At 46.8% G+C, this 13527-nt stretch overlaps 1 long non-coding RNA gene across 1 annotated transcript; it reads left to right on the top strand.

The window, feature by feature from the left end:
* The first annotated feature begins 1232 nt into the window (after window positions 1-1232).
* On the top strand, window positions 1233-7608 carry LOC310836838. The gene is made up of 2 exons (XR_014560253.1): window positions 1233-1318; window positions 4638-7608. It is a non-coding gene; the product is annotated as an uncharacterized lncRNA (long non-coding RNA).
* Window positions 7609-13527: the final 5919 nt, after the last annotated feature.

Raw genomic sequence — 13527 nt, 5'->3', positions numbered from 1 at the left:
AGAGAGAGAGAGAGACAGACAAAGGGCAGAGAGGCAAGGAGAAAATTCTGCCACGCAGACTCTTTCACACAGCAGCCCCATTTGCCAGCTCTCTGAGCCTTGGAAACTGAGTCAGAAACGAATTTCAAACAGATGGGGGAGGATGAAGAAGCAGAAAGGTTTAGACACAGTTCCCAGCCTCAGCCTTGCTCAATTCATTCCCCACCTGCTTTTCAGACACCCCCAGTGCATTTTAATCTCCCTCCCTCTTTTTAGATATAATGGGGGGACACCACTAAGGAGCCCACTGTCAGAAATTGAGAGGTGTGTTGTTGTTTTTTCATTTACCCAGGATTGCAAGAGAAACCTCTTGAGGTTCTATTCATTTGCACATTTGCTTGGTATTGCCTTTCTTTGGGTCTTGTGGGCAGATAAGCGTCTTTCACGTTGGCCGGTGGGTTGAGATGGATTACCTTTGGCTATCCCTAATTCTAGATCCATTTAGCTGGAGACGCTGTGAACTGAAGGGGATAAGGGTCTTCTGCAATGCAGAGCAGGCCAATCTAACCGGCACCAGCTCTGCAAGGTCTTAGAGAGGGATTGATCCAGGCTTTCTGCTTGCAAACTGTGTTGTGGTGGATGGAACCCCTTCCACCCTAACAAGGTTTTGGTCGAGTCCTTTCTCAGCCACTCACTCTGTTTATGTGCTTATTACCTTTATACCCCACATTTCCTCCAACGAGTCCTCCATAGTTCTCCCTATTTATCCTGTGAAGTAGGTTATGCTAAGAGCGAGTGATTTACCCAAAGTTGCCCAGTGCGCTTCATGGGTGAATGGGGATTTGACCCCTGTTCTCCTGGGTCCTAGACTGGCACTCTAACCACTACACCGCACTCTTGTGGCTCTTGGATCATGCCCAGGAGTCAGGAGCTGAGCCTCTCAAGCACTCCGGAAGGGCCTCAACGGCAGTGGTTTTCATCATTGTTATGTAGTGAAGTTTCACCCTGGGCCAGCAGGGGGATACTGTATATAGTTTTCACTCAGGTCTGTAGATAGTTTTCCCTCAGGTCCGCGTCAGTTATTTTAGGCGGGAACTCTGGGCTGTTGTTGTTACAATGTTGACAGCCGGCTGCCTATAAAAGCAGGCCGGCTGAGCTGTTTGCAGTCAGTTCTATTCCAGCTTACGAAATAAAGAGCTATTTGGAGAAATCGCTGGTCGTCGGCTATGTCAACCCACAACTTAACAATCATCATCCCTTCCAGGCATGGCTAGCGTCCAGCTATGATCAACGTCAACCAGAGTGATGCAATGCAGGCAGAAAGCTCCTTCAAATCCAGGTTGGAATCCCACCTCCCAAACCATCAGCTACCCCTTTCATAACCAGTGGTGAGTTCTGTCAATTATTGAGACTGGTAGGGTAGAAGGCCAGCAGCAGGTGGCACCAGAGCCAGCAAGAGGCAGGGGCGGAGCCAATGAAAGGAGTCCCTGAGAGGTGGAGCCAACTCATTCTAGTTGCATTTTTTAATTTAATTTTATTGTATTTCTATCCCAAAGCTTCCACCAAGGAACTCAATGTGGCGTACATGGTTCTCTCCCTCCTCATCTAAGCCCTACAACAACCCTGTGAGATAGTTTAGGAAGAGAGGCAGTGATGGGTCCAGGCTCACCTAGTGAGTTTCATGGCTGAGTGGGGATTTGAACCCTGGTCTTCCAGGGTCTTATTCCAACACTCTAACCACTACGCCACACCCATCCTCTTCCCTGCTGAGTTCCCTCCAGGCAAAACAGAGGTGAAGGTCTTCTCTGCACTACACATTACATTCAGTGGAGATCCTACCACTTTAAACAGTCACAGCTTCCCCTAGGGAATCCTGGGAACTGTAGTTGTTCAAAGGTGCAAAAAGTTTGTAGGAGTCAGCTGTGTTCCCCCTCGCAGAGCCACAACTCTCAGTGTTCCCTGAAAAGAGGGACTGGTTGTTAAACCAGCCTGGGAACTTTAGCTCTGTGAAGGGGTCAGGGGTCTGTTAGCAACTTCCAGCACCTTTAACAAAATTCAGTCCATAGGATTCTTTTTGGGAAGGTGGCGGGGGGGGGGAGCGGTATGATACTGATTTAAACAATTAGTGCAGATGGGGCCTAAGGCTGTGTCCACACCAAACACATTTAAAGCACATGGATTCTTCCAAAGAATCTTAGGAACAGTAGATTACCCCTAACAAAGCTACAATTCCTACAGCACCATTAAACTACAGTTCCCAGAACTTTTTCAGAGTGTGGGGGGGGGGTGCTTTGCATGTATGGTGGATATGCAGTTTAAGTAGTCAGCAACAAATATTCAGGGAAACTATGCACTTGAGGCAGCTGAGTTGAAAATAATATTAAAGTTGGTGGAGCACTAAATTGTTTATTTAAATAATTTATATACCGCTTAGTCTCTAAGTGGTTCATAAAAAGGTAAAGGTAAAGAACCCCTAGCAGTTAAGTCAGTTAAGTCCAGAACAACTCTGGGGTTGCGGCGCTCATCTTGCTTTACTGGCCAAGGGAGCCAACATTTGTCTGGAGACAGTTTTTCTGGGTCATGTGGCCAGCATGACTATGCCACTTCTGGTGAAACCAGAGCAGCGCACGGAAACACCGTTTCCCTTCCCGCCAGAGCAGTACCTATTTATCTACTTGCACTGGCATGCTTTCGAACTGCTAGGTTGGCAGGAGCAGGGACCGAGCAACGGGAGTTCATCCCAGTGCGGGAATTTGAACCGCTGGCCTTCTGATCAGCAAGCCCAAGAGGCTCAGTGGTTTGGACCACAGCGCCACCTGCATCCTCAAGTGGTTCATAGACAAGGGTAATGTGCACTGACCTCCACCATTAATCCTGACCACACACAAGAAGTGGGTTGGTTGAATATAGTTTTAAAGTACACTTTGTCAAATGAGTCCAGGGCTCTCCTTCATTGGAGGTTTTTAAGCAGAGGCTGGATGGCCATCTGTCATGGACTAGATAACTCTCAAGGTCTCTTCCAACTCTACAGTTCTGTTCCTTGCGGAACATCCTCCCATCAGATGTCAAGGAGATGACCCTTAGAAGACATCTGAACGCAGCCCTGTATTGGGAAATCTTTTAAGGTTTAATGTTTTATTATGTTTTTAAATACGCTGGAAGCTGCCCAGAGTGGTTGGGGCAACCCAGTCAGATAAGCAAGGTATAACTAACTAACTAACTAACTAACTAACTAACTAACTAACTGTAGTAGTAGTATTACAATTGGAAAATCATCCAATTTGCTTCTATGAAAACCATCCCATCTAAAATGGGCAGGATTTCAGTGTACATTGCACCTTATTAGGATCTTTTGCAATCTCTTTTCAGACTCTTTGTCTGATCATTTGGTGAACTGTAGAGTAGGAAAGGACTGTGAGGATAATTCTAGTCCAATCCCCTGCAATGCAGGAATTGCCCCATATGGGGAGCGAACCTGCAGCCTTGGCATTGTCAGCACCATGCCCTAACTGAGCTACCCTGACTTGAATGAATAAATAAATAAACAGTAATTTGCAATCAGAGGATCAATGTGATTTTAAAAAAACAAAACACCACCCTAACAAAATCAATATAGCAAAACAAAAACAAATAACTTTCAAAAGCTACAAAGAGCAGATTGAGATGAGCAAAAAGGGTCAAGAAACAGCAAAGCACCTTGGCTAAGAGGAAAGTCTTCACCGGTTGCCAAAATCTTTGCAACATCTGGGCCAAGAAGGCCTCCTTAGAGAGAGTATCCAAATTCCTGAAAATCTCCCAATTCTGGATGCCTAGCACACTTTCCCTACAGTGGGTTGTAAGAACACAGCCTCTGTAGGGGAGTTTAAGTCCTGGGCAAGCAGGTATGTTACATCAACCCATTTTGGGATCTGACAGTAAATGCCAAGGGATATAGGAAGGTTATTTATACCAAGTCAGACTTTTGGTTTATTGAGCTCAAGCTTGTCCGCACTGACTGGCTGTCACTTTCCAGGTTTCCAGGGGTCTCTTCCAGCATTGCCAGGAGATGTCACTGGGGATTAAACTTGGGACTTTCTGCATGCGACATCTCTTATGAGAAATCTCACCTCAACTCTATGTGAAAGCACAGAAATTGGGTTTATGGCCAGATTTTTTCAGCTTTAAAGTTTCTGGTCCTCATGAATCTACACCCAAAACTTTCGGGTGGTGGAATAGGCAAGAAGATATGACCGTAAGCATTGTGAACCAACGAGGAGCTTTTACATCCTTGGGGTTGTTTCCAGCTCAGTCCTTTGTAGAGCTGGAATCAATGAATCTATGCTAACCATGCTCATTTTTTTCAATGGGTGTACTCCGAGTAAAATTAATGTTTGGCAACAACCTCTGGTGTCCTAATGATTTTCTCATCCTTTCACCCAAACGAGCACAGGTCATCAAGCAATGAAGTAGTAAAAACAATATTTATTAATAATAAAATAAAATGCATTTAAAACATTTAAGAAAACAATTAAGCACATCTTTTAAAAAAGCCTTAAACCTCCTAGAACAGCCAAACCCCTCACAAGTAACATAAATCAACAAACTATTATTATTATTATTATTATTATTATTATTATTATTATTATTATTACAACCCATGCATCTTTTCCTGCCTGCAGATTGGTCTATGCTGACAGATCCCAAGTTCTGCAAAACAGAAACAATCTCATCAGTTAGATGGCTTATGCAAAGCGTGCTCATTTGCATAAGCATTAGAGAGAATCCTAAGAGGAGGGAAGAGGCGATGACCGACCACCGAGGTGGGGAATGCACTGGGGAAGCAAGGAATATCATTGCAAGAGGACTCTTCTGTTTTTAAGAAAAGCCTGTCCTTTTACCCTTTTCAAGACAAAGGGTAATTTTACAAGAAAGAAGGAAAACGGGCAGCCTCGCCACTTGCTCAAAAGTAAGACAAGCCACCCCCACCCTAAAATTTCAACAAAACCTGTTTCCCCCTTTGATCGCTTTTGCATGCGAACTCTGATGAAGGGTGGTTAGGGCAACAGAAGGGAGGAGGACATGGATGTTAATTTTTCAGTCCAGTGCTTAACCACCCCATTCAGTGGAATGGATAAAAACAGAGCCTCCAAGTGGCTGAAACCCCTGGATGTGAAAAAGTGGGCTAAATTAAGAGGTCTTGGAACCAAAGTGAAAATTCAGAGTTGGGGTCAGGCGAGCCTCTCTGGGGGGACCATTCAAGAGTTTGGGGGCTGCCATCAAGGGGGCAAGAAGCAGTGCAGTGTAGTGGTTAGCATGTTGGGCTAGACCTTGAAGACAAAGGTTTGAATCCCCACCTCCCAACTCGGCCAAGAAGCTCATTGCGTGACCTTGGGGCCAGTTGCCACCTCTCAGCCAAACCTACCTCACAGGGTTGTTGTGAGGATAACAACAGAGATAGGAGAACAATGTGACCACCTTGAGCACCTTGGAGGAAAAGGTGGGGTACTGATGCAAGAAATAAATAAGAAAGCCATCTCATACTGAGTCAGAGCATTGATCCATTTATCTCAGCATAGTCTGCACGGACTGGCAGCTGCTCTCCAGGGTTTCAGGCATGGAGGCTCTTCCCCAACCCTACCTAGAGATGTCATTTGGGACTGAAAGAAGGACATTATGTATGCAATGCAGGTGGCGTTAACCACTGGGATGTGGCCCTCCTCCAGGTTTTTGTGATGGGGTGCTTGATCACCTGACCCCACGCAGCATAGATTCTCCACCACTGAGATTATCCACGGCTGGGAGATGGACCAGAAAGGCTTTATGGTCTGAACCAGCAGATCTTTGTGAATTGGCTGTGTGGACAGGAGGCTATTGAACTAGGTTTGGATGTCAGCTCCAGAAGCTGTGATGTCTGCAGCCCAAGGGTGCAAGGTGAGGGAGGCGAGGGAGAGAGGACGCTAGAAAACAAGGCAAGCCTCGTTGCTGCTTTCCGGGAGACGGTACATTTCCATTGCTAATGGCTGGACGGGAGCCAAACCACTCTTCTGAGATGTTTCCCTGGGAAAAGGCAGGCGCTGACTGGCTCGGAGGCAGATCTGAGCAGAGGCTGGCGAAGGATGAGCTTGGAGGCAGCTGGGCAGGCGGGTCTCCTCCGCACCAGAGCTCAGCCCTTCCATAGCCAGGAGACAACAGACCGAAGTGGGTCCTGCAATCAACTCCCCAACCCATTTCCCCTTTATAGCTCAAAGTTTGTTGAGGCTCATTCTTTCAGGACGTTGAATGGATCCTCCCTCTTTCCTCCATCTGCTTCAGAGCAGACCATATGCTGCGACCGCTCAGGTCTGCAGGGGAGAAACCCTGCTTTCTGACCCCAGCAAATTGCTGCCCCCCTCCCCACTTTTGCATCAGAGAACATTAGAAGAGCCTGGCTGCAGGATCAGGCCAAAGAGTCTAGTCCAGCATTCTGTTCTCACAGTGGTCAGCCAGGTGCCCATTAGGGGAAGCCACCAAGCAGGACCTGGGTGCAACATCATTTTCTCTGCTGGTGATTCCTGGCAACTGGCGTTCAGAGGCAATAAATACTGTACTGCAACAGTGGAGATGGAATACTGTATAACCACCATGACTGGCCATTGATGGTCCTATCCTCTACTGAAGAAGGTCCCTTGTTTTTCCAGGGAGGGCTGGGCAAGACCCCATCTGCAATCCTTGAGACTTGCAGCCAGTCAATACAGATCTAGATGGTTCAATGGTTTGGCTGAGCAATAAGCAGCTCATTCTTACATTCGCCCTCAGAGGTGCCTGTCTGCTAAGCTTCTGCATCAGCCACCGATCTGTGCAGGACAGAAAGGAAAGGAACATTGAAAAGAGACTCATGCAGAGACACAATGAGCACCTTTGCCCTGAGGCTGGGTAAATCACTATGTCACGCCTCTGCTTCAGCAGGGAAGGAATGTTCCCATCACACCAAGGACAGAGGCAGTGTGCAAGCTATCCCACCCAAAGCAGAGAGTGACTGAACAGAGACAAGCCCAGAGCTGTGACTCGTGGAAGGACATAACCTGGCATCCTCCTCTCTGGACAGGTGTTTTTTTAATGCATCTCTTCACCTGAAGCAACTGAGTGATCCAAATACCCCTTGGATGCAAAGACACACACAGCCTCAGGAGGAGGCAAGGTCAGAGGGATCGATCATGCAGAGACACAACAGGCTGCCTCCTCTGCGGATGCTCACTTGCAGGCTTGCCAGAGACTTTATTTACTCAATCAATTTATTTAACTGAGGCAGCAATCAGCACTCTTTCTGGAAAATGAGCATTGCTGAGCACAGTGGGCATTAATTCAGGGTAAACATTTATGGATTTGCACTGTGAGTTTATTTCATTCTCTTTTATTCTTCTATATTAATTAATACACTGGTAATTACTGTATAAAAGGGCATTCCCCCTCCCTCCATATGGAAATCAACATTATAATTAAGCCGTCTTTATATTGCTGGACTTTTAGACCTTCCAGGATGTTGCTAGAGCGGGGACTTTCTATAAAATGAACTCAGGTACATATCAGGTTTGAAGATCCCAAATCCAGTTGATGGGTCATGGATGGCTCTTCTGATTTTTGATTTTATTAAAGATTTATTGGTTTACAAAAGTATGTGTAATGTCTCTTTTTTCAAGTTACATTTTCCAAAGGTCAGTTTCATTTGATGAGACATTAGGGTTACAAGAGGGAGGAAAAAAGGGGGGAAGGTGGAGGGGGTCATGGGGTTTGGGTTGGGTGGCGATGTTTTGATTTTACTCAATGTATGTGTGGGGTTTTGTGTTAGCGTTGCTTGTGTGGGTTCTCTTTACTATTCACTTGTGTTCCTTTGGTGGTGAGAGAGGTTGGGATTGGCCTAGGGTGCGGTTGCTTGTTTGTGATTGGCTGTGGTGGGTGGGCTCTTCTAACGACAGCAAACATATAATCTGGGCAGTGCCAGGATTTTTAGTCCAGGCCCAATTTTCCTTCTATAATGGGGGACCAGAGCTAGTGCCATAGCTCTGTAGGACTCTAAGAACATAAGGGGAAACCCTGTTGGATCAGGCTAGTGACTCATCTAGTCCAGGGTCCTGCCCTTACAGTGGCCAAGCAGATGCCCATTATAGTAAGCACTCGATCAGGACCCTAGCACAAGTGTGCTCTCCTGTGGTTTCCAGCAACTGAGCCCAGTTCTGGACAGCACAATTTAAGAAGGATATTGACAAGCTGGAATGTATGCAGAAGAGGGCAACCAAGATGACTGAGGGCCTGGAACCAAGCTGGGCATGTTTAGCCTGGAAAAGAGGAAGCAGAGGTGGTAGGGCAGCCATCTTCAAATATCTAAAGGGCTGTCGCATGGAAGATGTGAGCAATATTGTTTCCTTCAGAGGCTAGGACATGAACCTATGGATTCAAGTTACAAGAAAGGAGATTCCAACATCAGGAAGAACTTTCTGACAGTAAGAGCTGTCTGGCTGTGGAATGGACTCCCTCAGAAGGTGGTGGGCTCTCCTTCGTTTGAGTTTTCCAAGCAGAGGTTGGATGGCCATCTGTCCTGTATGATCTAGCTGAGATTACTGCATTGCAGGGGGTCAGTCTGGATGACCCCCGGGACCCCTTCTAACTCTACACTTCTGTACTGCTTCTGACTGTGGAGACAGAGGGCAGCCATCAGAGCTAGTAACCCTTGGGCACCTTCTCCTCCATTAATTTGTCCAATCCTCTTTCAAATCATCCAAGCAGGTGGCTCATCACCGTCTCCTGCAGGAGTGAGTTCCACAGTTTAACTATATGCTGCATTTCTTTAATCTATCCTGAATATTCCAACATTCAGCTTCATTGAATGTTCTCAAATTCTAGTGTTATAGGAGGGAGGAAAACTTATTCACATCCTGCATCGTATTATAAACATATATCATGTCCCCTCTTACTAGCCTTTTTGCTAAACTTAGAAGTCTGAAGCATTGCAACCTTTCCTTGTGTGGGAGGTGTTCCATTACACCACCACCACCACCACCCTCGGATCATTTTGGTTGCCCTTTTCTGAAACTTGTAGTTCTGGGCTGTGCACAAAAGTGACCTGCAAATGATTTTTTCAATTCAGATAACATACATACAGTGGTACCTCGGGTTACATACGCTTCAGGTTACATACGCTTCAGGTTACATACGCTTCAGGTTACAGACTCCACTAACCCAGAAATAGTGCTTCAGGTTGAGAACTTTGCTTCAGGATGAGAACAGAAATCGTGCTCCAGTGGCGCGGCAGCAGCAGAAGGCCCCATTAGCTAAAGTGGTGCTTCAGGTTAAGAACAGTTTCAGGTTAAGTACGGACTTCCGGAATGAATTAAGTACTTAACCTGAGGTACCACTATACATGATAAGCAAAATACATACTTGGAGAGAACAGTTGCTTAGGGGTGGGGATGGCAGCCTAGTCACAACCATCAGAGTTGCTGCCTCTCTCAGCCTAACCTACATCACAAGACAGTTGTGGGGATTAAGTTAGGAGGGGGTGGTAGAGCCATGCACTCCACCTGGAGCTTATTGGAGGAAAGGTGGGATAGAAATGTAATAAATAAAACAATTCTTTTTGCAAAGCTATTTCCCCCTAGTAAAATTTTATGTTATATTTATTTTATTAATTAAGGTTGTATACCACCCTCCATCCCAAGATCACAGGTACACTATTTTCCCTGGTACACACATATCTGTGCCCACTGTACAGTGGTACCTCGGGTTACAGACGCTTCAGGTTACAGACTCTGCTAACCCATAAATAGTACCTCAGGTTAAGAACTTTGCTTCAGGATGAGAACAGAAATCACACGGCGGCGGCAGCAGGAGGCCCCATTACCTAAAGTGGTACCTCAGGTTAAGAACAGTTTCAGGTTAAGAACGGACCTCCAGAACGAATTAAGTTCTTAACCCGAGGTACCACTGAACCTAAAGGGACCCCTGAGCCTTAGGTCCAGTTGTGGCCGACTCTGGGGTTGTGGTGCTCATCTCACTTTATTGGCCGAGGGAGCCGGTATACAGCTTCCGGGTCCTGTGGCCAGCATGACTAAGCCACTTCTGGCGAACCAGAGCAGTGCACAGAAACGCCGTTTACCTTCCCGCCGGAGCAGTACCTATTTATCTACTTGCACTCTGACGTACTTTCGAACTGCTAGGTTGGCAGGAGCAGGGACCGAACAACGGGATCTCACCCCGTCGCGGGGATTTGAACCGCCGACCTTCTGATCGGCAAGTCCTAGGCTCTGTGGTTTAACCCACAGCGCCACTGGCATCCCTTAGACTCTTCTACTTAGGTGTGTGTAATTTATGTATGCTTTAGTTGGCTGGAGAATCACATGGCAAAATTTGGAGAAGTGTGTATTTCAAAGTAGGGCTGCGATTCAATCTGCTCATTTTTTCAGAAAGCGCAGTCTAGGTAGTTCCACCTTTAAACACCAATTGAGTCTAAATTCTTTCCCCTCCCTGGTTGTAAGTCACTGATTGACTACCTGGCCTCGCCTAGCTAGGATCCAGCCTCCCTCTGAATGAGGATTCCCAGCAGCTGCTTTTCCTTGCACAAAAGGGACACACACCCCAATGGGCTCTTGTGGTTGGGCCTGCTTGACTTGTTTTCTCCTGGAGGGCTGAGAAGCAAAGGGTGGAGAGGACTACGATGGAGGAGCTGCACTGCTGGCCAGACTCCAAGGCTGCTGCAAACCCCCTCCTCCTCACAGAGCTCTGCAACTCCCGCCAAGTCCACCCCTCTCTGGATGCTGAAATCACAGCACACCTGGATGGATTCTGTACAGGTGCCAGAAGAAGAGGGATTTCCTAAATAAAAGGAAGGAAAGAAGGAAGGAATTTCCTACACACACACACACACACACCCCTGTTTCCTTATTAAAATCCTCACTTGGCGGTAAAGTTGTAAGCTCCACTGATCTTTGGCCTACCTCCCAGGGTGATTGTGGAGATAAAATAGGGAGGAAGATAACTATGTAAACTACCCTGAGCTCTTTTGAAGGGAAGGTGAGATACAAATGTGAAGAAGAAGAAGAAGAAGAAGAAGAAGAAGAAGAAGAAGAAGAAGAAGAAGAAGAAGAACCTTCTTGATTTTTCACAGAGGATCCACAACGTACAAATGTTCAAACACAGAACCCTATCTAGTAGAAGTGATTTCCTTCTCTCTCTCTCTCTCTCTCTCTCTCTCACACACACACACACACACACACACACACACCCCATAAATACCATAATTTTTGCTCTATAAGACTCACTTTTTCCCTCCTAAAAAGTAAGGGGAAATGTGTGTGCGTGTCTTATGGAGCGAATGCAGGCTGCGCAGCTATCCCAGAAGCCAGAACAGGAAGAGGGATTGCTGCTTTCGCTGTGCAGCAATCCCTCTTGCTGTTCTGGCTTCTGAGATTCAGAATATTTTTGTTCTTGTTTTCCTTCTCCAAAAACTAGGTGTGTCTTATAGAGCGAAAAATAAGGTATAGACAAAGGCTGTAGTATTAGCTGTGCACTTTCTTCACTTCCTAACCAAAAGCACACAGCAGCAGGCTCACAATCCATTCCAGTTCAGGGCTGCAATCCAGTTTGGGATTTCTCTGCCGCTACCTCAGGTGAACAGGGCTTGAGTGAGGGAAACCACAGTGCACTGGTATGTCACACAGGTAGCCAGACTTCTTCAGGACTGTTGTGTTTCCAGAGGAGAGGAAACCGGGGAAACGTAGACTGCATTACGGATTTGGCTGGATTCTTTCTTCTTAGTAATGGTAGTTGGGCAGGGGGACAGGAGACCTAAAACTGGAGAGCCCTTGCAGTTGAACCAGCCATTCCTTTCCTCTGTGCAGCTTGGGGGAATAACAGAGATGAGGGGGAAACAACTCTCTGGCTGGCTGCGAGGAGAGAAACAGCAGCTTGTCCCTTCCAAGTCCAGCTATTCAGTACAAGGCCGTCCAGATTTTATGGCAGGCCACAGGCTTATGAAACTGTATTGCAACCCAGATAAACTGCTCTATACTAATGTTGCCTGCCGGTGTCCCTCCAAAAAATATTTCTGATTTTCACAATAATTCCATTTGTACAATTTACACCTACATATACCTGTATAAATATAGGTGTTGTTGTTGTTGTTATAATTATTTTGCACCCCCTCAGCTCTGTGGCCAGTGTGAGGAAACTGCTTACCCTGCCCTAAATCTGGTGCTGCTGGCTGTTGTTTCCCTCCCCCATCTCCCCAGCCTACTCTCTGCTGCGCTGGCTGCCTCTGGCTATTGGCTGTGGCCTTGCAAAGCCTCCCCTCTTCCTCCACTCTTTCCAAAATATCAGGGCAGGAGGCTGTTCCTGCCTCCCCAGTCAATGAGCAAAGCTCAGGCAGTGAATGTTCTATAAACAGTGCGTCCTCTGTATGGGGGGTGGGTTTAACACCCATAAAAATAAAATCTCACACCTAGGCTATCTAATTTCTGCATGGGGTTGGTGTTTCAGAGCAGAGTGTCCCTGTTCAGGGTTCCAGCCAGCCAACCAGCTATGCCCTCTTCCAGTATACTCCATTCTGCCCTGCAACAGATGTTCTGCATTACTCATTTTGTTTGGGTTGCCAGGCGTGTGGGGCTGGGGCACTGAGGATATTTCCCTGAAGTTTGCAAACCTCAGAGTTCCATCAGGCATGCTGTTGCCCACCCCCCACTCCTGTTCATTGGTGGCCCTATTTGAGCTACAATGTTCTCAAGTCACCAAATATTTCCCAGGAAAACCGGCTCCTGAATTTCTCCAAAGCTTCACGGGGTTGGAAGGGGAGAGCGTTCCTGAGAAAGGAAAATTCTCTGGAGGTTCATCAGAAAGTTATTTCCTGTCGGATTACAGCCCCAAGTCGCCTTTTCGTGGGTTTTCCTTCCTGCTGAAGCTTAAGAAATTCTGTTGGATCAGAGAATCTGCAGTGAGATTTGAACCTTGGGAGATTAGATAGGTGATATCTAGCTAACTAGATTGGGGGTGGGGGGGGGAAGAGAAAGAGACTGAATATAAATATTTATTTATTTTATTGCTTTTCTATCCCACTTTTTTCTCCAGGGAGCTTGAGGTGGCACATGTGATTGTCCTCCGTCCTCCGATCCCCACAACAACCCTGTGAGGTAGGTTAGGCTGAGAGGCATTGACTGGCCCAAGCCAGTGGCCTTCAAGGCCAGGTGGGAATGTGAACCCTGGTCTCCCAGGTGTTAGTCTGCCACTCTACACAACACAGGCTCTCCTGTAATCGATTAAATGATAGCTAGAAAGACAGGGAGGTGATGGATTATAGATAACTGGTCCCAGCTACACACCCAGCCTTAAAAACACCACTGACGACAACAATCAAACTCCAAAACCGCGTATGGTCAGAAGGGCACACGCAACGTCTCAAATGCTTTGCCTGGACTTTCTTTTCACAACACGGCCAGAGGCTGGTGGAAGGGAGGAGGAGGCCACTCAGGAAGGCAGTGCCCAGAAAGGGTTAACCCCGTCCGTCTGTCTCTGGGTTGCTTGTTTACAGCTCTGCCCCTGTCATGT

The sequence above is a fragment of the Podarcis gaigeae genome (genome assembly GCF_964106915.1).
Source record: "Podarcis gaigeae genome assembly, chromosome: Z".
NCBI classification, from domain to species: Eukaryota; Metazoa; Chordata; class Lepidosauria; order Squamata; family Lacertidae; genus Podarcis; species Podarcis gaigeae.
This window is presented reverse-complemented; position numbering and strand designations above follow the sequence as displayed.